Here is a 23265-nt window from a genome sequence, read left to right on the forward strand (position 1 = left end):
CCCTGACGGTCAGAGGTTGGGAGAGTAACACCAGAGGGATAGCGTGTCTCTGGGCAAAAGTCGAGGACATAAAGTTCCCCTCGGCCCCGGAATCCAGGGTGACCTCTGCCTCCCAGGAGGAGGACCCACTATCTAATGTACCCCGGAACACCGGTTTGGGTGAAAAGGGTCCCACCTTGGACTGACCACCACCTACGGCTACTGAATGTGGTCGTCTTTTCGGCCGCTGAGGGCATGTGCCAGCCGAGTGGCCGAACTGTCGGCACTGATAACAGCGCACAGAGCTCCGCATCGGACGCGACTTAGTGCCGGTGCGAGACACCTCCATAGGCTCAGAGGCAGGGAGCTCCTGTGCGGGATATATCAGCGGCTCAGTAAAGGTGGGAGCCAAATTAACCCTGCGTCTGGATTGCGCTCTTTCCAACCCGCGCTCCGTGAAGCGGAGGTCAATGCGGGTGGAAACGGCGATCAACTCCTCCAGACTGGTGGGAATTTCCCTAGTAGCTAGAGCATCTTTTACGTGCTCAGCCAGGCCTCTCCAAAACACCGGGACCAACACTTTGTCCGGCCACTCTAACTCGGAAGCCAGTGTCCGAAACTGGACAGCATGATGGCTAACCGAAAGTGACCCTTATGTTAAGGATAAGAGTTGGAGAGCCGTATCGTGTGTGACCCGTGGTCCCAAGAAGACTTGCTTCAGAGCCGCGAGGAACTGAGCAGCCCCCTGTACCACGGGATCATCACGTTCCCACAATGGCGTGGCCCACTGTAGTGCCCGGCCAGACAACAGAGAGACAATAAATCCCACCTTAGCCCGCTCCGTAGGAAACCGTGCAGCCAGCAACTCCAGCTGAATGGAGCACTGACTAACGAATCCCCTACAGGAGGCACTATCACCCGAAAACTTATCGGGGAGTGGGAGGCGAGACATTGTCGGCAGGGGCAAAAGTGTGGGCGCACGTGAGACAGCCTCAGCGACTGTCTGAGCAGCAGCCAGCGCAGCATTCGCAGCTGAGTTGGTGCTCTCAATAGCCGCCAACCTGCTCTCCAGCTGCCGAATGTAGCGCTGCAGCTGCTGCACGTCTGCCATTGCCAGCCAGACCCTGGCGCTAGTGTAATGTTAGGGTCGGCGGAACGCACCAGATATAAATAATAGGAGGCGCGTTCGCCGCCCGGGGTCCACCGTGCGGTAGGTGACAAGACCGCTGCTGGACAATGGCAGATACGCTAGGAGTGCGATACAGCGCTCGGGTTAACGTCACCCGAGAGCCTGAGGGCGGACTCTGTTGAGTCACAGAGATGCCTGAATACACAATAGACGTGAAGGCTGAACCTGTTAGCTGCACAGGTCAGCCGACGTGTGGCGTCGCAGCCGCGAACATCAAAAGCTGCTGCTACTGCAGCGCGGCCGTAACTGAAGCCGCTAAGCGACGGTGCCGGAGGAGCCGGGCGCCGACGGACGCTAGTGTAGGTGAGGAAGGCTCAGTGGCGTGTAGCTTGCCACAATCTGGAGCTGACTAACCCAGCACACTGTCACCATTCGTAATATCCAAGGGAAGGGGTTTCATAATAAGTCAGTCACCAGTCCATGCATCCATCACCATACACACACAGCATAATATGCTACACTAGCACATGGCCGAGCCGCCATGCGGGCTTTTTATAGCCATGCGCTTCCGGGACCTTCCAGTACTATAGGAAGGACCAATCAGATCCGACATAGAACCTGCACATGTGACCCCTGCTCTCCACTGAGAGGACAAGTTGCGGACATGCCCAGTAGCACGGCACGAGGACTTAGCCTCAGGAGCAGTTCCCTGCAAAGCAGGTTGCGCTATCATTGCTGCACCAGAGGTGGCAGCAACATCCAGGCTCACAGAACGAGTCTGCGGGGAATGCCTGGTTCGCCGAGATTGCTGAGCAGGAGTCCGAGTGGTCAGAGGAGAATGGGAGACCGCAGAATGTCTGGCTCTGGATTCCCGCTGTGCAGTGCCAGGAATCCGACGCCTAACAGGAGGGATGTGGATTTGCAAGAAAGTGTTCCTCCACCCAGCACTCGCAGTGCATCATTGACACTGGAAACATTGGCCCACATGTCAGATTATGCCTTGCAGATCCTAAAAAGGGACCCCCGTGTTGCCAAAATGATGAACGATGATGACTACTGGTTGGCCAACATCCTGGATCCACGCTATAAAGGCAATTTCCAAACCATAATGCCACAGGAGAACCTTGACCTAATATTGTCAAACAAGCAACTCTGGTAAACCGGTTGGTTGAGGCATTCCCAGCACACAGCAGCGGTGATGGTTCTCACACGAGCCGGGGGCAGCTTGGAAGAGGTATTCGTGGTGCACACAGCAGAAGTGGCGTTGGAGACAGGGGTTTCATGACCATGTTGTGGACTGATTTTTCAAGTCCCGCCCACACGACTGGTAATATTGCATCGATTGAAAGTGACAGGAGACAGCAGTTGTCAACTGTGGTTACAAACTACTTCTCGTCCCATATCGATGTTCTCCCTCACAGGTCATTCCCCTTTGACTATTGGGCCGCTAAACTGGACACCTGGGCAGAATTGGCCCAATATGCCTTACAGGAGCTCGCTTGCCCAGCTGCAAGTGTGCTATCGGAAAGAGTCTTCAGTGCAGCTGGATCAATCCTGACAGAAAAAAGGACCCGTCTGTCGACCGAAAATGTGGATGATCTAACCTTCATTAAAATGAACCATGCATGGGTTTTCAAGGATTTTGTCCCACCTTACCCTGATAACACATAGGTTGCCAGAAAAATGGCTTGCTTTTGTCCTCCTCTTCCTCGGACTTGACCAATTTCGCCTTTAGCAGCAGCTGAATGTCCCACATCAACATATGCCATTTTGTAAACCTCCCTAACTAGGCTGCCTCCCCCCCATTGCCGGGGTCACCACCTAGCGCATGCAACCGTGCGAGTGCCGTTGCCCTGGACAGGTGGGTAGGCTGACTCTTGGGCGCGGGCACTGGCACAGGGTCCCTCATAGTGCAATCAAGTGTCTCTGACGGTGAGGATGCACACCCGCCGTCAGACACACCGCCATACTATGAGAGGCCCAGTGCCAGTGCCGACGCCCACGAGTGTGCCCCCCTTGCTTGGGCAGGGCCACAGCATTTGTAATGTTTACCTCTCCCTGCTCCTCCGCTGTGTAGTCTGGGCTGTCAAATCCTTCACTGGGACTGCCACTACAAATTTGTTGAACTGATAGATGATGGTTAAGACGTAGCTATGCCCTGTCCTGCTGGCCGGGCTCTAGCTTCAGATGATCAATGGCTTCCATTTCTTATGGACATCGACTCACAGTGACATGCAGTGGTGGTTTATCATCAGTTTTCACAGTTTTCTTACTCACAGACGTGTGATATTCCGGCGCACACTTTTAAATGTGCCCTCTCATGCCAATCCCATAGAATCGCCTACGGCCTGTGGCTTCTGTCTTTTGCACTCCAAAGTTACGTGACAGATCATGATAGGCAGTGAGCACCATGTTTACATCTCTCCCTGTGATAAAAATTTGATGGAGATGAGTAACGCTGATGGGATCAACGGTACTGCGATACAGCAACACTTTTTTCACAAAGAAATGTTTTCGCTGTCTCCACACACAAATTAATTGAGGGTCAGCATCGCCTCTGAGAATTGTGACGGAAGTTTTTCCCGTGATTCTTAATTCCTAGATTTCTGCAATCACTAGACTTCATGTCAGTAATTGTATGCATCTCATTTCCTATTGCGGAGAGGCTGGACTGTCTTACTGAGACAGAAATATATATGAATATTTAAAAATACTACCAAAAGTGTATACTGCTGTACGCTTCAAATACATTTCCTTTTTTCTACTTTTTAGATTGTTGTCTAATCCATACTGAGAACACGGAGATTTTAAATGTTTAAACTGTGCTATATATACCTGCTATCCTGTGATAATGTACCCTTTCTCAACTTTGTACAATCTGGTCAAATCCATACTGGGCCTGAGACCGTCTGAGCCTGCCTCCTGATCTATAGACATAGGTTTTTAATGTGTAAACTATGCTATACATACCTGTAATCCGGTGATACATTACCCTTTCTCACCTTTGTCCAATCATGTCTAATCCATACTTGGCCTGAGACCGTCTGATCCTGCCTCCTGATCTATAGACATAGGTTTTTAATGTGTAAACTATGCTATACATACCTGTAATCCGGTGATACGTTACCCTTTCTCACCTTTGTCCAATCACGTCTAATCCATACTGGGCCTGAGACCGTCTGAGCCTGCCTCCTGATCTATAGACATAGGTTTTTAATGTTTAAACTATGCTATATATACCTGCTATCCAGTGATAATGTACCCTTTCTCAACTTTGTACAATCTGGTCAAATCCATACTGGGCCTGAGACCATCTGAGCCTGCCTCCTGATCTATAGACATAGGTTTTTAATGTGTAAACTATGCTATACATACCTGTAATCCGGTGATACGTTACCCTTTCTCACCTTTGTCCAATCACGTCTAATCCATACTGGGCCTGAGACCGTCTGAGCCTGCCTCCTGATCTATAGACATAGGTTTTTAATGTTTAAACTATGCTATATATACCTGCTATCCAGTGATAATGTACCCTTTCTCAACTTTGTACAATCTGGTCAAATCCATACTGGGCCTGAGACCGTCTGAGCCTGCTTCCTGATCTATAGACATAGGTTTTTAATGTGTAAACTATGCTATACATACCTGTAATCCGGTGATACGTTACCCTTTATCAACTTTCTACAATGTTGTCGAATCCATACTGGGCCTGAGAACGGCTGCCGAGCTGTTAAGCAAGCTACAGCACCTGTGGTTTGGACACGTAATTTTTTCATTTTTTTCAGGAATGCCGGTTAGGCCTAATTCCATAATTGCGGTTAACCTGCACTTACTGGGAAATCATCGTTCGCGGGGAATAATTGGAATCCCAGATCCGCATCACTAACGGTGTTCAGCGGGTTATCAGCACCTGTAAGCAACAAAAGCTGGTCCTTTCAGTGTAGCGCACATTCAGCCCCGGACATGTAAGGGCATGATAGACCTGTTATTGCCCGATCTCGTGTGCCAGAGCCTCGCGTATCCCTCTAGTAAGCTTGACGCGTACCATGGGGGCATGCCGGAGTCTCGGTCGTTAACGGAATAAAGCTGAGAAATCGCTAGCACAACTACAAACGGACATACGACACCACACACTGAATCGACAAAGCTTGCAATCTGTCCATCTTTTCTGTAGCTTGTATGGTTGTGGTTTCCCGGGTGGAATCCAATTAAGCCACAGGCTCCACTCCTGGTGGTGCCCTTTTGGACATTCCTTTAAGGTTCAGCTTTGCAATCATACAGCCCCCGGAAACCAAACACTTTGCCTTCATGAACGCTGTTTGGAGGTTCGTGGGAATAACGCCGCCCCCCAACGGCAGTTGGCATAATTTATTGGTGGGAAGTCCGACGGTATATGATCGTGTTCGATTTCAGAATTTTTTTTGGGTTTGTATTTTACATTTTTATTCCAGTCTTTCTGGACTTCATAAGGGCATGACAAGCCTATATCTGTGTCTCCTCCACCTCCTCCTTTTACTCCTCCACCTCTTTTCTAAATGTAGTTGCCCTTTTCCATATGTTATTTTTGTCTTCTGAGCATTTTGTCTGCTTTGGGACACCTTTAAAGGTGTTTTGTAATTGTTTTCTATGTGTTTGTATGTGTTTGTGTTTGCCTGCCATTGTTTTCAATGGGGTTCGACGGTGTTCTTCGAACGTTCGACGAACATTTGACGAACTTGCCTCCTGTGCGACGAACCAAAACACTAGCGGGGTGGCTCAACACTACTCCTGATATATAGACGTACATTGTTAATGTTTAAAGTATGCTATATATACCTGGTATTTGGTGATACTGTACCCTTTCTGCCAGGAAGTCCTCCTCCAACCAACACTCTAAGTGTATCATTGACACCTGTAACATGGTCCCACATGTGTGATTATTTCTTGCGGATCTTCTTGTTACATTGTGGTGTGATCCATCCTGAGCGTGTGAGTGTCTATGGGTTACTCCTGCAATTTAGATGTACATTTAAAAATTACCCCAACACTGTATACAGCTCTACGCTTGTGATACATTACCCATTTACTGCTTGTTATATTGTGGTCTAATCCAAACTGACCAAGTGAGAGTTATTTTCTGACTGTGGAAATAAATACTGAGATTGACAACAATGACACCTACACTGTGTACAGCTGTACTCTTGAGATCCATTACCGGTTTATGGCTTTTTAGATTGTGTTGTAATCCAATACTGAACCTGAGAGTGTCTGTGTGTGCCTCCTCAAATATCTACGGAGATTTAGAATGTTTAAACTATACTATATATACCGGCTATCTGATGATACTGTACACTTTGTCTAATTTTTATATTCTTGTCTAATCCATACTGAGCCTGTGAGCGTCTCTGTTTGACTGATGGAATATATAGGGAGATTGACAATTATCCTTTGTCTGAATAGAGCTGTACGCTGCTGATACAGTGCCATATATCTGATGTTATTTTGGGTCTATTTTCTGCAAAATTTTGAAGTTTGGTGTAAGAGGCCGCGGACGTGGGCGTGGGGGGGCCAGCTGGTGCTGATGGTGGTGGTGCATCTGCTGGTAGTGGCAAAAGCACAATAGCAGCTAAGGCAGGAGATGTTGAGCCTGCGTCATGGTCTGTCTCCGGAACGCCTGGAAGGCTACCTTTTCTGGGAGTAGGTTAACCGCTTTTAAAGCCGGAGCATGAGGAACTGGTTTTAGCTTACATTGCCGAAACAGACTCCAGCAAATATGCCCTCCTCTTCTGAAGTTTCAAAAAATGCAAGCACTGAGTCGTCAAGTGCTGGCTCCTGGTCAGGAAGAACCCCTTTCCTTCTGTCCTTCACCCCCACCAAAAGTGAATAATGCAGCAGGCCACACTTCACATTAGTCCATGTAGCTCTTTCTATCATACCATGCCTGGGTTATCAAGTCAAATCGTGAATTCCTAAGTCCAAGATGAATCTGACATGGAGTGTGGGTATCGAGCCGGTGTCTCACAGGGATGTGTCACGGTGGTGGTGACCCGTTCCGTGGCCCTGGGCGTCCATGCAAAGGGGTGAATTACGTTTATAGGTGAATGATACGTGACGCCACCAGTGGTTTCTGATTAGATTGACCAGCGCTGTAGTGTCGCTTCTCTGGGACAGATGTTGTGGTGCAGCTAAGATGTAGAAGCCCTGCCCAGGTAGGGCCGTAGTCGCAGGGCAGATGAAAGAGTTGGTAGATGGTGTGCAGTGCAGGATGTAGCAGAGCCGTGTGCCAGGCGCAGGAGAAAGATGACAGACACAGTCGTGCAGTTCCTTTACCAGTACTTGGTAAGTGCCGTCCAGGACCCAGAGTACAGATGGAGGAGTTGGTCAGCCTGGAAGCCAATTTCGAATTCTCTATCTGCAGATAGGTAGTGTGGCCTCCGTTCTAGCGCTTATCTGAGGTACTCACAGTGCTGAGTTCAATGAAGTTCCCCTTGTTGACTCTCTTTTGGAACTTTCTCGTATGGCAGGCAGCCGTAGCCTTTTCCTTCTGGCTCCCACACGTCGATGCTGGGGCCTCCGAGCCTTAGTTGGGTACAGAGCATTTACAGCTGCTATTTCCTCCGGTTTCTGCTGCAGGAACGTCAGTGTCCCTACAAACTCGGAGACCGGAATCCGGACCATGCGCTCCAGCTAGGAGTGAGCCTTAACTCTGCTCATCCTCCAGCTCCCCTTTTCACATCCACACGATTATTTTCACTTTTTCTGGCAATGAGTCTCTCTGTCTCAATCTTTGCTATCTTGATTTGCTTTTTACAGAATGTATTTAATTTTCTGTATTTATTTAATGCCTCAACACTACCTATTTGCTTTAATTCTCTAAATTCTTTCTTTTTGTCACTTATTGCACCCCTTACAGCTCTATTTAGCCATAGTGGTTTCCTCCTATTTCTCGACTGTTTATTCCCATACGGTATATATTGTGCACATGTCCTATTCAGGATGCTAATAACCGTCTCCTATTTTCTTTGTGTATTTTTATGTCTCAGGATATCGTCCCAGTTAATTGCTCCAAGATCATCTCTCATCCGTTGGAAATTTGCTTTCCTGAAGTTTAGTGTCCTTGTAACCTCTCTACTACACATCTTATTAAAGGACACCTGAAAACTTATTATTTTGTGATCACTATTACCCAAGTGACCCTCAACCCTTATATTTGACTAGCTGAAGAGCCCGGCGCTGCACGGGCATAGTAACTAACTGTGGTTAGTTATAACAAATTATAATTATCCTCCATCCCATAGTCCAGTTCCCATATACCAATCATTACATAGGTAATTGTCTCTCATAGATGTCAAAAACCTATTACCTTTGCTGGAACTGCAGGTTTCTGTTCCCCAATGTATTTTAGAGTAGTTGAAGTCCCCCATAATAATGACTTCTCCTTGAGTCGCTACTTCATCTATTTGCTTTATGAGGATATTCTCCCTTGCTTCCATTATTTTTGGAGACTTATAACAAACCCCTATCAGTAATTTATTATTTTTCCCCCCTCCCCTTATCTCTACCCACAGGGACTCTACATTTTCATTAGATTCATATATATTATCACGAAGGATGGGTTTTAAGGATGATTTTACATATAAACACACGCCTCCCCCTCGCTTATTTGTACGGTCATTTCTGAACAGACTATAGACCTGTAAATTAACAGCCCAGTCATGGTGCTCGTCCAGCCATGTCTCAGATATCCCCACCATGTCATAATTATGTTCCACTTTGTTGGCGAGGCTTCTGGCATTAGTATACATGCACTTTATGTATCTCTCTGTACCTCTATTCTTTCTTAAATTATTAACTGTTCTAACCCCACCCCCCATGCCACCCCCACCCCAATTTCATTATTTGTGCCGAGGTCTCTATCTGCACTGTCTTCCCCTCCTATAAAAGGAATACCCTCCCCCGTCCCTAGTTTAAACACTCCTCCAACCTTCTAGCCATTTTCTCCCCAGTGCAGCTGCACCCTCCCCATTGAGGTGCAGCCCGTCCCTAGCGTAGAACCTGTAGCCAACTGAGAAATCAGCTCAGTTCTCCAGGAACCCAAACCCTTCCTTAATACACCAATTCCTGAGCCACTTATTAACCTCCCTAATCTCCCGTTGCCTCTCTGGTGTGGCACGTGGTACAGGAAGTGTTTCTGAAAATACCACCTTGGAGGTCCTTGCTTTAAGCTTGCAGCCTAATTCCCTGAAATCATCTTTAAGGACCTTTCACCTACCTCTAACTTTGTCATTTGTGCCAATGTGCACAATGACCGCTGCATCCTCACCAGCACCTCCCAGTAATCGGTCAACGCGATCAGCAATGTGTCGGACTTGAGCGCCAGGTAAGCAGCACACCGTTCGACGATCCCTGTCTTTGTGACAGATTGCCCTATCTATTCCCCTAATAATTGAGTCCCCCACTATCAGCACCTGTATGGCCTGCCCTGCTCTCCTATTTCCCCCCTTACTGGAGCAGACACTCCTCCAGTTTTCAGAGGACATGCCTTGCTGCAGCAGTGCTACTCCTGAACTGACACTCCCCTCATCTGCCAACTTAGCAAACTTATTGGGGAGTGCCAGATCAGGACTAGCCTCCCTGGTGCTCTTCCCTCTACCCTGCCTTCTAACTGTCACCCAGCTGGCTGCTTCACTGTCCTGCAGCTCCAACCTAGCATCCCCCCTCATCTATCCCATTGAGCGTCTGCTCAGTGAGCAGAAGACTCATTTCCATATTGTATATGGATCTCAGTGTTGCCAGCTGCACATTTAGATCCAGTATCTGGGCTTCCAAATGCACAATGTGCTCACATTTCACACAGCAGTATGCACCCTCGACCGACTGGTAAAGGATTTCATACATTCGGCAAGACGTACACTGGATGGCATTAGCAATAGTGGAGCACATCCTAATGGGGATTGCACCAGACAGAAAAGATAAGCAAAAATAAATAAAAAGTATTAATAGAATCTAACATTAATTCAGTAATACCTCCCTTGGAAACTCCCTGAATCCAAAGTCACTGAAGCACAAGTCACACACTTACCACAGTTCGCACTTACACTCAGGTCACACTCAGCTCGTTCACACTTGCTCAGGCAGAAGATTTAAAAGAGATTTTCCCTTTTACCAGCAACCACCCTGCTGCTCAATGCACTTCCAAAAGTGCTCCTTCAGCGCTGTCCACAACACTTCTGCATTGTGCGGTTTGTCACCTATGCAGATTATCTTCAGCACAGCCTGTTGCCGCTTGGCTGAGGCAGCGCTGCAGTGCTTCCAGCTTCTGACTGATATGTTCATTTCAGACATGGAGGCTGAAGAAGAGGAGGAGGAGGTGCAGGAGCTGTAGACTGTGAGGCAACCCTGACTGACGTAGGGCCCGCAATCCTCGGCGTGGGGAGGATGTGTTCCATCCCAAGGTCTGACAGGGTGCCGGCTTCCACTATGTTAACCCAGTGTGCCATCAGTGAGATGTACCATCCCTGCCCACAGGCACTTGTCCACGTGTTCATGGTTAGGTGGACTTTCTCAGTAACAGCGTTGTTGAGGGCACGGGTAATGTTGTGGGACACATGCTGGTGTAATGCAGGTATGGCACAATGGGAGAAATAGTGGCGACTGGGGACCGAGTACCTTGGGACGGCCGCCGCCATCAAATTGTGGAAAGTTTCTGTCTCAATGAGCCTAAAAGGCAACATTTCGAACGCAAGCAGATGAGAAATGTGAGAATTAAGTACTGTGGCATGGGGGGCATTGGCTGGGTATTTCCGCTTGCGTTCCAATGACTGGAGTATAGACAACTGAAAGCTGGGCTGGGACAAGGACGTAGATGGGCTTGATGATGGTGCTGGTTGACTGTGGGCAACAACAGGTGCAGGGCCTGAGGCAACTTCACAGGCACGTGGAATTGAGGATTGGCATGTACGCAAAATTGTGGAAGAAGAAGTGTTGTCACCTGCAGACAGTGTTCCCGGAGCCTGGGGTTCTGATGCCATGTGCATAATCATGCTAGTGGTGGTCAGGCTGGTAGTTTTACTACCCCTGCTGATGCGGGAAATGGCAAGTGCTGCAAATGGCCTGTTTGGGGTTATCGGCAGAGTCTGCTGCCACCACACTGATTCTTCCTGCCAGTGGTGCTGATTTGCCTCCTTCCCCATGTGTGCTGCTGTCCTCACTCTGCATGTCCTCCTGCCAGGTTGGGTCAGTTACTATGTCATCCACCACCTCGTCTTCAACATCCGCACCCAGTTCCTCCTCCTGACTTTCTGGCAATTGGGTCTCATCATCGTCCACCTCTTGTGGCCATCGCTGCTCAAAAATTTGGCCATCGCTACATGGAATATCATCTTGCCCTGCTTCAAGTGGAGCAGGCGAGAAGCCCAAATCTGCAAATGGGAAACTGAACAGCTCTTCGGAGTGTCCGAGTGTAGGATCTGTTGAATCAGGGCACTCGGCATGGTGGGAGGAAGGAGGATCAGGGTTAGTAATAACCGGTCCACACTCACGGCTTCTCAGACATGACCGTGTTAAAGACATGGTGGCTAAGTGACTGGAAGCATTATCCTCTATCCAACCAACAACCGTTTCACACCACTCTGGCTTTAATAGTGGTGTGGTGTGGTCCCCTAGAAACTGGGACAGGAATTTCGAGGGAGAAGATGTGGGTCTTTGCTGTGGCCCACTGTCAGCTTGGCCACGGCCTCGTCCTCTGCATCCACCATCAGCATCATGTCCACTTCCCCGTCCTGTGCCCCTTGCCTTGCCCATTTTAAATAAACTAATGAAATATGAGAAGAGCTGCCTACAAATGGATGTCTTTGGAGAAAAATTAGATGTGGTAAGTAGGTGTCATGATCCCAGTGCTTTGACCCCAGCTTGATCTGTTATCGCCCGTCTATGCCCCTTGGTAACTTTGTCCTGTAGTTACCCTGCTAGGAGTTTTCCTTCAGCTCCTAGCTCTCTGAGGTTTAGGCCACGCCCCCAGCAGTCACGTGCTTCAGGTCCTGCTGTTCTGAAGTACGCACCTTCTCTGCTGCCTGCTCCACAGGTATCTCTGAGCACAGTTTGTTTTACTCAGGACACGCGCACTGGCTCAGTGAGCAAGTTCAGTGCAGTGTTCCTGACATTAGGCCTGCAAAGCGAAGATTTTTCTAACACAGATACACCAGGCCTCAGCCTCAGATAACAGACTGTATTCCTTAATTTTTTTTATTTTTTGGATACAAAAGACTGCTGGATATAACAACAGTGACATCCAGGCCAAAAAGAAATAAGCTGTAACCTGGCCAAACTTTGAGTACACACAGATAGGAGATAGCACGAACAGAGCACACCAAACAATGTGTGGCCTGTATGTTTTTCTTTTGCCTAAATAATACTGTATTTTGACAAAAATTAGAGCCAGGAAAACCAGACCTAAATTGCTGCACACACAGATATGAGCTGGCACGACAGACCACACCAAACAATGTGTGGCCTGTAGTTTTTTGGACTAAATAATGCTGTATTAAAAAAAATGATAGCAAGGAAAAAAAGGCAAAAAAACCAGCCGTAAACTGGCCAAAATTTCTACACGCAGAGATATGAGCTGGCACGACAGACCACACCAAATAATGTGTTGCCTGTATTTTTTTTTTGTGCTAAATAATGCTGTTTTTTTTAAAAAAAAGTGACAGTCAGGAAAAAAAGGCAAAAAAACAGCCATAAACTGGTCGAAATTTTTACACTCACAGACATGAGCTGGCAGGGAGATACCACTACAATGAATGTGTGGCGTTTTTTATTTTGTGGGCTAAATACTGCTGTAATTAAACAAAAGTGACAACTTGGCCTAAAAAATAAAACAACCGTAAACTGGCCAACGTTTGAGCACGCACAGATATGAGCTGCCACGGAGATACCACTACATGGAATGTGTGGCTTTTTTATTTTGTGGGCTAAATACTGCTGTATTTAAACAAAAGTGACAGCTAGCCAAAAAAATAAAACAGCCGTAAACTAGACAATGCGCATGCACAAATATGAGGCGCCACGGAGATACCATTACAATGAATGTGTGGCTTTTTTATTTTGTGGGCTAAATACTGCTGTATTTAAGCAAAAGAGACAGCTAGGCCCGTGTCACAATAATGTGAATATGACCTATGGTTTCCCTTAATAACACACTTTCCAGAACTTTCTGCTACAGTCATAGCTGTACAGAGACAAGCGACCCCCCCTTCCCCCTCAGCCCTCTCCACACACACTCATTGTGACATGAGATTCCAGTGAGTGATCTCCCTCCTCCCTAAGGAATGCTCTTTGTCTTCAACAAGTGCTTGGTTCTTTCATAGCCTAGAGTTAGAATCTAATCATCTGGACATAATATAACCACAGGTTAATGGTAGGAATATGAAAAATACATATTTGGGATGTGCTTCGGCAGAGCTTCACTACAGCACCTTTTTCCAAACTTTAGCACTGACAGAACCCGAGAAATGGATTTCTCCTGAACGGAGTGGAATAGCCAGTCAGAGTTTAGTGTCATTAGGACGCTAATTCCAAGATAAGATGAGTGATGGTTCTGCTGTTATTCTGCTAGGTTCTCCAGCCAAGTTATGATAACTATAAGGTTTCTTAGCAAATCTGTAACTCTGAGAGAAGGGAAGGGTGGTCATGACGCAGAACTATAAGATATGGTCATTCAATCTGGAGCTCAGTCTGCTTGGGGAAACATATACAGAACCACCCTGCAATGCATTGCGATGTTTGGCTCCTCCTACCAGCCTGGTTTGTCTAACATGATCTAAGCAATTGAAAGTGTTTTTCTTTAATCCTGTTTTTTTGTAATTGCCTTGTACATACTATAATTGTCTCATATTATAAAATCTTTTTATACCTTCTGTAAACACTGCCTACCTTTTTGGATTAAAATATAAAATTATTAGTTTTGTCTTCTCCATGCACTGTAACGAATTTACACGTGCCTGAAGTTAATTGCGCTACTAATTTGGGTTGGCTTCGTACCCCTTTATTAAATTGGAAATATTAATGGAGTAATCGGAGCTGGTGGCAGTGAAGTGTGTTCTTAGCTAGGGGGGTACGCTGGCAGTGACAGAACGGGCTTTATAAGCTATTTTCTGGCTGCCGCCAGAGCATTTATAATTCCCTCGCTGCAGCGTGCCTGATAGCCAGTCCACAGTGAAGCGGCCCAATACGGCAATCAAATATCCTAGCTGCAGTTCCCTGACTGACCTGAGGGTAAGGGGGGTGCCGGAGAGCTGCAAGTTCCAAAGCGGAACTAAAAAGTGGGCTATACATAAATCCCAGCAGTTAAGAAACCTATTGTTTAAAGCAGTGGGATAACTAAAATAAGCCCCTGCGGGAAATTGATAGGTCAGTAGCCTGGTTTGGTGTTTTTCATCACATTGTTGGCAGCGGTGGGATAACTATGATAAGCTCCCCTGCACATGTGATAGCCGTGTGCCAGCCAAAGGTCCCCTTTTCCTGACAGCCCAAAAAATAAAACAGCCATAAACTGGCCAACGTTTGAGCACACACAGATATGAGATACCACGGAGATACCACTACAATGAATGTGTGGCATTTTTTTTCATTTTGTGGGCTAAATACTGCTGTATTTAAGCTAAAGTCACAGCTAGCCCCAAAAAATAAAACAACCATAAACTGGCCAACGTTTGAGGACGCACAGATATGAGCTGGCACGGAGATACCACTACAATGAATGTGTGGCATTTTTCTTTATTTGTGGGCTAAATACTGCTGTATTTAAACAAAAGTTACAGCTAGCCCCCCAAAAATAAAACAGCCGTAAACTGGCCATAGTTTGAGCACGCACAGATATGAACTGCCACGAAGATACCACACCAAAAAATGTGTGGCCTGTATTCGAATTGCATCTGGGGTTTGCTATATATGGCTAATATAGCCTACAGGTAGCAGCAGCAGCACCAGAACACAGGAAGGGAATGGACCCTCTTGATGTATGCAATGCTCTATATACACATATACAGTGCCTGCAGGCCTTGCACTGACGTACACTACCATGCCTGCCTAACACTGGAACCTATATACTCCAGAATTAGTCCTTAGAAGGACTGTTGGTTTAGCTGGATGTGAGGTTATAGGATGGTAGACCCCACACTAACTAATAAAGCACCAATTCTGACCCTATATCGGCTGCAGCTCTCCCTACTCTCCCTGATTCCGGACGTGACTGCGCCGAACAGGGCAGTTTCCAATCTCTTATACCTCTGATGATGCTGTGCGGCCAGCCAATCACTGCATGACCACAACAAAGATGGCTGCGATGTTTCATAGCCTGGCAGACAATCTCTGCAGAGTGATTGGGTCTCTGAAGTCCGCGAAAATTGCTGGGTGGAGACCCGAGTTCTCGCTGAGCAATCTCGGAAATGCTCGCTGCTTGCCGAGTAATTCGAATACACTAATACTCGGGCGAGTAGCGAGTAGTGGCGAACACGTTCACTCATCACTAGTATCTAGCCAACTTAATCAAGCAAAGTTAAAAATGGATCAAAAGTAATGATAACACAGGATGGGTGTTACTTGAAAAAATATTAAACAATAACAAATCATTAAAATCTCTCATTTTAGCACATATCTTAGATTAATCTCTTCAGTTGCCACAATTTCCAATCCAACAAGCTTCAATTAGATCATGGAAACTACTGAACAAATAACTAATAGACCACCCCATCCAGGATCCAATAAGCATTCTGGAATCAACATTACCTTATATAGCATTAGAGGAATGGGAAAAAAATGTCAAACACTTAGATGACATTTATCAAGAAGGAACAATAGAACGATTACCTTTCGATACACTGCAAAAAATAATATAAATTAGATGATATAGAGTTCGTAAATTACTTGGACAATAAAAGATACATTAAAAAAAAGAAAAAACAGAGCCAACAATTACAAATACCTAAACCATTAATCACTTTGATTGAGGAACCCAAGAATGAAATATAATGGAAAATATGTAGTATATATAAACTTTTTAGTAACGACATTGATCTTAAAAAGACAACTAACATGACAAACTGGGAGAAAGATCTGACCTTTACTCAAGATTCAGAACAATGGGAAAAATCTATTAAAACAGTATGTAAATCCAATACATGCGCTACGCTGCATGAAAGTTATTATAAACTGATCACAAGATGGTAGTTTAACCCAATTAGACTTAATAAAATCTTCCCAGCACAGTCACCACTGTGCTGGAGGGAATGCTGGAAAAAAGGAGACGTCAAGCATATCTTTGGGGAATGTACCTCAATTAAAGAAACATGAAAAAAAGGGGAACAACTGATACAACAGATTACACACAATAATATAAGACTCTCTCCACAATTAACAATTCCAGCAATAGGGATAAATGATATACCTAAAGAAAATATCTATATAATCTCACATATAATAACGGTAACAAATCAATTAATTGCATCACATTGGAAAAGGAAAGACCCTCCAAAAATAGAGGCCATCATAGAAGGAATAGCTACACATAATGTGTACAAAATTAATCACGCCATAAGACATAATAGATTTCCCAAATATTCAAAAAATTGAGCCCCCTGGTATAAAGAATGCACAATACCATTCACCTAGTCCTATCTAATCACAGGAGAGAAGGAAAGAGAAAGGGAAAAAGGAAAAAAAAAGAAAATCAGTTTGAGAAGTCCTCAGTGGCTGACAAGGATGCCTCCCCTTGCAAACAAGAGTTTGTTTTACTAAATGTAGAATTATTAGAAACGTAATTAGAAGTAAATTTATCAGGTATTATTGGTGGATATTAGTGATGAGCAAATGTACTCGCCACTACTTGTTACTTGCCTGAGTATCACGGTACTCGGTGTACTGGGCGAAGTGATAAAACACTCCGGGATCGCCTTTGCTGGGGTCAAAGGTCACGTGCGTTCAGCATGAAACTCAGGCGCAGAGCTGGGATTCGGGTATAACTGACACTGGGTCAGGTTTATTAATGGTGAAAGCAATGCATAAAGAAATAAAACATAAAACAAATCCTTGCCTGTCCGGCACTAACTAAACAATGGACAACCTAACTACCAACTGGCGGGCTTCTCCCGTCCAGCCAAACCACAGTTGCAGTGGGCACTGCTTTCACTCACGTGTGTCTCTTACACAGACAGACTCTCTGTGTTCCCAGGCTGAGACACTCACACAACCACCTGGCATCCTTTTATATCCACCTCCCATTATTCATTAGTAAGCAGGTGCGATACTGACCAGACTAGGCCACATAGGAAAGGAATCTGGGCGAGATATACCTGCCCTCATCCACTATTCCCACATGATTCTCACAGCGAGCACTGAGCATTTCGGGGATTGCTTGGCGGGAACTCAGGTCTCCACCCAGCATTTTTGGTGGACTTTAGAGATCCAATCACACTGCAAGGATTGTCTGCCAGGCAATGAAACACCGCAGCCATCTTTGTTGTGGTCGTGCAGTGATTGGCTGGCCGCACAGCATCATCCGGCGCATTCAGCTCTGGATTGAGATAGTGTAGGGAGAGCTGCTACCGATATAGGGTCAGAATTGGGGATTTATTAGTTAGTGTGGGGTCTACCGTCCTAAACTACTCATATCCAGCTAAAGCAACAGTCCTTCTAAGGACTAATTCCGGAGTATATAGGTTCCAGTGTTAGGTAGGCAGGGTAGTGTACATCACTCTATACACATCAGTGTCACTCCTGCCGGCACTGTATGTGTGTATATAGATCATTGCATACATCAAGAGGGTCCATTCCCTTCCTGTGTTCTGGTGCTGCTGCTGCTGCTGCTACCTGTAGGATATATAAGCCGTATATAGCTAGCCCCAGGTGTAATTGGAATACAGGCCATACATTTTTTGGTGTGGTATCTCCATGGCAGCTCATATCTGTGCGTGCTCAAAGTTTTGCCAGTTTACGGTGGTTTTCTTTTTTTGTCCTGGTTGATACTGTACTTATATACAGCACTATGTTGCATTATTTTAAAAAACAGACCACATTTTACAGTGGGGTCTATCTCTGACACACCTCATACATCCGTGTGCCAAAAAATTGAGGCATTTTAGGCCTAAATTCCCTTTTCTGGGTTTTATATCCAGCACTCTTTTGCATCCACAAAAAAAACATATTTTACAGTGTGGTATATCTGTGACACGCCTCATACGTTCGTGTGATAAAAATTTGTGAATTTTAGTCCAGTACTCCAGTTTTTTCCTGTCTGGTACTCAAGTTATATACAGCACTATGTTGAGATATTTTAAAAAACAGACCACATTTTACAGTGGGGTCTATCTCTGACACGCCTCATGCATCCATGTGCCAAAAATTGAGGCATTCCCTTTTTTGGGCAGTCTGCCACTCTCATTATATCTAGCACTCTTTTTTATCGAAAAAAAATAAAAATTTTTTTTACAGTGGAGTATGTCGGTAAAAAGATTTTTGTTTCAAGTTGTTATGGCAGCTTCATGACTGTGTTAAATGCTCCAACTACTACCACCATCATTATCTACAGCCTAGAGGCAGTCACTGTGCAGATAGAAGTAGCAGAGGGTGAACGCTTAGGTGGTGTTGTACTCTGTATTGTACTCTGTCTCTGTATTACGAAGGCTAAATCTTCATGATGAAATCATGCCTGGAAGAGCCATAGCAAGATAACGTTAAAGATCACGGGGACAGGACTCGCAACTACTGAAACCTGGTGTTCCTGGGCAGGATTCTGACAAGCTCTCACCTATTAATACTGAACTGGTTGGACGATGGCGTTTAAAAGGAGCCCATGCATTTTCTATAACTGAAGCTAGAGATTTTGACATTTCGGATGCATTCCAGAGATGTCAAATCATAATACTATATGGGTGTTTTCACTAGACAATCTATCAAACATATTATTGAAGGATTTTTTTTTTCTGACAACTCTGTTGAGTTGTGCACAAACTATGTCAGCTTGGTAGCTATACCCCAGTGGGTGTTGACACAGTGTCATGTTGACTACAGCCCCCAGATGTTATGTAGGTCCCTAATCTCACCTCTACTTCAGCAGCATGATGAATTAATATGAAAAGAGCGCGGTATTGGTGTAGCTGTTGTTTTCTTGCCAAAGAAGCTCAATAACATCAATGTGGTGGTTAGCCGTACACGAAATGGATAAATTGTAAAGATGACAATTGACAAGTAGTTTCACATTTGAGGTAAGGAAAAAAGTTGTCAGACAATCTGCGCTGCGAATCACTATAAATGATTATTATTACAGTGGTCTTTATTCGACGCATTTCGAAGTTTCACAGAACTCCTTCCTCAGGAAAAAAACACATACAAGTATCATGAAAAGGTTCTTAAATAGAAAAAACAGTACACTTGTCATTCAGGTGCTCGGCGTCTAAGGCCTCTTTCACACTTCAGTTTTTTGTGTCAGTTAAAATCCGCCAAAAAGGCGGAAAAGCGGATCCGTAGCTAACTGATGTGAACGGATGCCACAGGATCCATTTTTTGAAGGATCCGCAGAATTAAGAATTTTAAAGGAACCGCTGGCCGGGAAAAAGAGAGAGAGAGAGTTTTTTTCGTCCGCCACAGTGGCTTTGCCTTCCTCCAGGGGAGGGTAATGCCAGGCTTGGAGGCAATGATGGGTCTCTCTCGCAGTCAATCTATGCATGCAACACAGTTCCACTCCAGGCCAGCAGGGGGAACTCTGAACCGGGATTAAGGGGAGGAGTGCTCTCTGAGGGCCAAGAGGAAGGGGTGAGTTAGTTAGTCTGCAGAGGGTGAACTGTGCAGACATGTGGAAGAAGCGCTGAGATAGAGCGGAGAGGATGAGCTCATCTCTGGAGAGAGCGCATGAACTGGAGCCTGGTCTCCACGGTTGTCCGGATTCTAACGGTCCTGCAACAGACACCAGAGGAGTAGGAGGCTGTAAATGCCCTGCTCCCATCTAAGACTTGAGGGCACAACAGCAGCTTGGATTGAAGATTGCTCTCACCGGAGATGAAGTTCTGGCCTTCCCAGATTATGACAAACCCTTTGTGCTCTACACTGATGCCAGCAAAGTGGGACTAGGAGCAGTACTGTCGCAGGTACAGAATGGGAAAGAAAGATGGATCTCCTACGCCAGCAGGAAGCTGCGCCCCACTGAAAGGAACCCTGACAACTACAGTTCTTTCAAGCTGGAGTTCCTTGCCATAGTCTGGGCTGTCACCGAAAGGTTCAAATATTACCTAGCCTCCGCCAAGTTCACTATCTTCACGGACAACAACCCGTTGACGCACTTGGACACTGCAAAACTAGGTGCAGTGGAATAGCGATGGATGGCTCAGCTATCTAACTATGAGTTTACCATCAAGTACCGGGCAGGGCACAAGAATGCCAATGCTGATGCACTGTCCAGAATGCCTAACCTACCAGAGGCAGGAGAAGACCCTGAGGCTCTTGAAGAAATAGAGTTACCTCCCTTCCACCGGCCACTTGTGGCCCAACGTGCTCAAGGAGTGGGAAACAGATGGTCTGGCTTGAAGGAGGTCACCCTGAATCCATTGCCCTATCATGACTGGGCAGAAACGCAAGATAGTGACCCTGCAGTCTGACTGGTGAAGGAGCTACTGTCACAAGCTGACTCACGCCCAGAGTCGGATGCTCCTGAAGAAACCCAGCAGTTGTGGAAGGAGAGAGGCCACCTGTTCATCTATGAAGGAAAACTGTGTCGGAGGAGTATCAATGCCCGTACTCATGAGCTGGTCTGGCAGGTGGTAGTCCCGAAGAGAGAGGTATCAATGGTCCTGGAAGCATACCACAATGGAGCTGGACACTTTGGATGGAAAAAGTTGTAAGCCTTGCTCCGGGAGAGGTTCTACTGGGCTGGTATGAGGAAAGCCATTGAGAGGTGGTGCCGGGAGTGTCGACAATGTAACCTGCGCAGAAAGGATCGAAACAGCCAGAGAGCTCCTCTACAGCCAATCACCAAACAGTCCCTTGAGTTGGTAGCCCTGGACCATGTGAAGCTGGTTCCAAGCCGGTCAGGCTACATCTATGCTCTTACCATTGTGGACCACTACTCAAAATTCCTGGTAGTTGTGCCTGTCAAAGATCAGACAGCCAGGACAGCAGCCAGAGCATTCCAACAGCACTTCTGTAGACCACATGGATATCCTGAAAGAGTGCTTACAGATCAAGGTCCAGCTTTCGAGGCAGAAGTGTTCCAGGAATTTTGTAACTTGTATGGTTGTAAGAAGATCCGGACAACACCGTACCACCCACAGACCAACGGCATGTGTGAGAAGATGAACCAGGTAGTGATTGACCTACTGAAGACTTTGCCCTTGGAGGAGAGGAATCTGTGGCCAGAGAAGTTGCCAGATCTGGTGGACCTCTACAACCATATTCCAGTAAATTCCACCAACTGTACCCCAGCCTACTTAATGAGAGCAAGACCTGGTAAACTGCCTATTGATTTGGACATGGGAGTCCTTACGCCCAACGTAACGTCACCAGATGCTGACTGAGATACAGAAAGACAACAACAGTACAGAAGAGTTCAAGAATGCGTGGAAAAGAGTCTAGCCCAGGCAAGACAAGAGCAGGAAAAGCTTTACAATCAAAATGCACCTGCCGTTCCTTTGTCGCCGGGAGAACAGGTCTTAAAAAGGAAGAGAAGATTGCACAAATTGGATGATCAATGGGAAGATGAACCGTATACCGTTCTGCCTTCAAACTTTGATAATACCAAGGTATGCCTTATTAGCAAAGATGGAGGAGAAACCTCAGCAGCAATATCAAGAGATCACCTGAAACTATGTCCTGACCTGCTGAAGGAAAGAGTGGAAGAACCAGATAACATCCAACCCATAGAGGAAGAAGAGAAGGTCAGCACAATACTGGATGACTTCCCTGCAAATTGGACCAAAGTAAATGATGCTATAGTGGTGCCGGTGTTAACATTTCCCCAATTGGTAGCCCAGGAAGGCGTGACTCAAGGAAATCCTGAGGATCAGGAAAATCAGGCAGCAGATGCCACACCAGCAGAGGAGCCAGAGAACCCTCGCTCTGCCATTGGTGAACCTGTTATGCCCCTGGTGAGTCTAAGAGTTCACAGACAATCTAGGATCCCTGTACCATGCAGAACCCCCATTAGTGTATCCAGTACATTACCCACTACACCAGTATTACGCAGGTCTACCCGCATTACACAAGGGATACCACCCATCAGATATCGTATATAGATAAATGTAAATGTTGAAATTATCTGTGTATATATGTAACTGTTTTTCAACTTTTGTGCTTACAGGTAATCTGTAAGAGTTTCCTTTATATTTGCCAGTTTTGTTTTATGGACATTGTACCACAGGACATTGATGCTTGGACTTGTCATCATAGGACCATTTTTGAAGCTCTTGGTTTTTGTAACTTTTTCATTTTTAACTCTTGTACAATTATTATTGTTTAACTGTTTATATGTTTCATGTTATGTTCAGCCCAGGAGTGCTGACTTGCACTAGGGGGGAGTGTGGCGCCTCCAGGGGTATGGTCGACACAGTGGCTTTGCCTTCCTCCAGGGGAGGGTAATGCCAGGCTTGGAGGCAATGATGGTCTCTCTCACAGTCAATCTATGCATGCAACACAGTTCCACTCCAGGCCAGCAGGGAGAACTCTGAACCAGGATTAAGGGGAGGAGTGCTCTCTGAGGGCCAAGAGGAAGGGGTGAGTTAGTTAGTCTGCGGAGGGTGAAGTGTGCAGACGTGTGGAAAGAGCGCTGAGATAGAGTGGAGAGGACGAGCTCATCTCTGGAGAGAGCGCATGAACTGGAGCCTGGTCTCTGCGGTTGTCCGGATACTAACGGTCCTGCAACAGACACCAGAGGAGTAGGAGGCTGTAAATGCCCTGCTCCCATTTAAGACTTGAGGGCACAGCAGCAGCTTGGATAGTGAGCCAGGACTCAGGAGAGAGAGGGGTCCCCGAGATAGGCTACAGCTGTCTGCCGTGCAAGTGAGGTTCTTGAGAGCATCTGTCCAGAGGAACTCCAGTGTAACTCAGTACTGGGAGTACTCCATTCGAATAAGCGCTAGTAAGGAGACTGCACAACGCATCTGCTGAAAGAGAATCCCTGAATTACTTCCAGGCTA

Source organism: Dendrobates tinctorius, unplaced genomic scaffold, assembly GCF_039654945.1.
Source record: "Dendrobates tinctorius isolate UK_male_01 unplaced genomic scaffold, ASM3965494v1 ptg000007l, whole genome shotgun sequence".
NCBI lineage: Eukaryota > Metazoa > Chordata > Amphibia > Anura > Dendrobatidae > Dendrobates > Dendrobates tinctorius.